Genomic DNA, 2,825 nt, shown 5'->3' on the forward strand with positions numbered 1-2,825 from the left:
TGTAAAAGAAAAAGAAAATGCAGTCGATTTGTTAGAATAATCGAGAGTGGTTGGTAATAACCAGTCTTGTTCTCCTGAGGGTGAAGTAAACAACGTGAGCTTTATGAAAATCTTGTTGATTTATTTATTTTTTTGCGGACAAAGAAGAGCATATAAGTATAAAGACATTATTCATAATAGTACGAGTTTGCATTCATTGCTATCTGACTACGTATATCATCTTTCCTTCCGTCCTTCGCGAATGTTATGTTGGTATTGGTAACTGGAATGGCTGCCCTCGAAACGAAAACGGTTCTTTCGAAACGAAGTCTGTATAAACATACAGCTGAATCTGTCATGTACATGAAATGTTGTTGCTGTCAAAGCGAACGTATTGTTATCTTATATGTACGATATATATATGATATATAAGTTTTTTTATCGTAAACATTGACTTAAGCAAAACACCTTTCAAAAGTAAACGATGTAGCATTCCTGCAACTGCGGGCAAAAGTGATCAATATGAAATTTTAGATTGCTTCATAAGTATCTATAAATTAATAATAATTACTTTATAATGTTAAATTTGAAGTAAATTCTCATAAGGCTGGAAAGCGACGCGTTTAAGTTTATCGATAGATGTATACCCTACGGTGGGAAAACGTCAGTGTCATCTACACTTTGATATTGGAACTATCCCCCGATGTAAACATCATGTTGTTCCCTCGTACTTGCTCATCTCCGCATATGACACTTCAACGCAGTTGTTTGCGGGACCCTCGTAGTAACAACGTGAATGAGTGCCCAGCGTCTTCCTTGAATTTCAGGTGAATTTATTTATTATTACGGTTACAGAGCATTCGAGCCATTTAATAGTGCAGTTTATTGCCTCGGGAGGATCGGGTGAGCAGCTTAAGGATAAGTAACTGGCCACGAATGGTGGCGCATCCAGGGGGGTCGCCTGGTTGCAGTGCAATTGTCCGATTCCCCAGCCTGTATTTCGTGAGATTCGTGACGTTCGCGGCGCCTTTTCCGTTCATGACGGAATTCGCGTTCGATTTAGTCCACCAGTCTAGCCTGCTGACATTTATTTTCGAAGGAGAGGGATAGGGAGTATGGACGTGGTGTGGGCGCCCGTTTCCAAACGCCATCTATCGGACGGGTGGCCGAAGTAGCAATGTATACCTAGTAGTAGGCCTAGGCGACGAATGCACGAATTCGTCAACCATACAGTTGTTAACGAATTTTTGACAGCTGATTGTTCAGAGGAAGCAGCAGTGGCTGTTTGACGTCTGGTTGTGGAGTTTATGCACTGATTTGTCCACGTTTTTCGAGGGAGGTTTCGAAGACTCGGGTAGGTGGGTAGCTAGTAGGGTAGAATATCACGACAGGCCAACCCTCATCACGGTGGACGGGTCTTATTCACTCGATATTTAATTGGTGAAACATGAATACAATTGCAACTCTAAGCATACCATTTAAAAGACTGAAGTTTCGTCAACATATTGTGATATATGAAAGCCCCATACGAATTAAAATAAGCATGTGAGCTCTTCGTAAAATATGTTTTCAAGGCAGTTTTGAAATCCAATATGGCGGCTACGTTTTGCATGGACGGTTCTCATCAGTGACGGCCACCATCTTTCCCCAGCCTTCCCAGCACTCATTTGAACAATGTTAGCGTATGTATGTAACGTTTATTGATCTTACTCAAGATTGCAGTTGTAATCAGCACAATAAAACAACATTTTGTTGCCTATATTAGTGAAAGTATGAAACTTGTTATTCCCGGGGTTAAATGGTTTGGAACTGATTCATTCTTACCTTGTAATCAGTGGTTTTATCCTTACTGCCATCACAACTGAAACTCCACGGTGCTTATTTGATTGTAATTATACACATTTTGGTCTTAATTCACTCCACAGTGCACTCGAACCACATTGCTGTTCGTGTTTCCTAAGCACTCACGTCCGTAAACAAAGTTACGAGCAGCAGACGACAACACTGATTATGAGATCAAAGCTTTATTCCTTAATTGTTTACTTTACTCAATATTAGTTTAACTCTACTTCAAAATGTTTATTTAATTCATGTCCATTATCCCTTTTTTGCAACCAAATTAACCCCCCAAAATTACAAATGTTTCGGATGTATACTTACGAGCAGACGACGTGAGGAAAAATGGCTCATCGTTGCCAATCTAGTGGAGCGTCACACATACGCCGATGCATTTACAAACTGTTTCGATGAAATCTAGTTGTCATAGTAATGCAGTAATGATAAAATTGCTCTAATATGTATATATACTACAAATAGATACGCTAATTTCACTTATTTCCCCGGTTTTGTGTAAGTCTTATACCTAGTTTGGAGGGTAAACACATACCAATTGACAACACTGATAAACAATTGAAGAGCGCAAAACGCCGCAAAGAATGCCGTAGTCCCCTTGAATAAGTACGAATAAGTGCTGGTAAGAGGTGGGTTTACGATTGTTGTGATGAAAGTGCCCCAGCGTCTATGGGTACAAGTGGTGTGCAGATTTAGCACATGAAATGGGAAGTTTGTTGACACAAGCGACTCCGTAAACATCAAGATAGCGTCAATCTTCGAAACATTTTTAGTTGTAAGTAAAAATTTCTAAAGCGTTTTGGTGAGATTTCCACTGCAGTAGGCCACCCTTTTCAGTACCCTCTGTTTAAATCTTAAAATTTGGCCTTAATTTCTAACTTTGGAGAAAATACTTACTTCGAAAGGAGAGTAGAGGTCTTTAGCTCCGTTTTTCACCAACAAGAAGTCGCGACTGATGCCCATCTCCGGTGTCAGGACGCGTTATAATGTACTTT

General features: G+C 39.9%; 1 protein-coding gene across 5 annotated transcripts in view; it reads left to right on the plus strand.

The window, feature by feature from the left end:
* Positions 1 to 648: 648 nt before the first annotated feature.
* LOC135209208 (uncharacterized) overlaps positions 649 to 2,825 on the plus strand; it is a 22,089-nt gene continuing 19,912 nt past the window's right edge. For 4 of the 5 annotated variants that reach the window (XM_064241895.1, XM_064241898.1, XM_064241896.1 and 1 more), the window contains exon 1: positions 649 to 806. The gene's annotated coding sequence lies outside the window, so the exon portion shown is untranslated. Of the gene's footprint in view, positions 807 to 1,088; positions 1,334 to 2,825 lie in introns of those variants that run through there. The other variant, XM_064241897.1, reaches the window with a different exon arrangement.

Source organism: Macrobrachium nipponense, chromosome 37 (genome assembly GCF_015104395.2).
Source record: "Macrobrachium nipponense isolate FS-2020 chromosome 37, ASM1510439v2, whole genome shotgun sequence".
Taxonomy (NCBI): Eukaryota; Metazoa; Arthropoda; class Malacostraca; order Decapoda; family Palaemonidae; genus Macrobrachium; species Macrobrachium nipponense.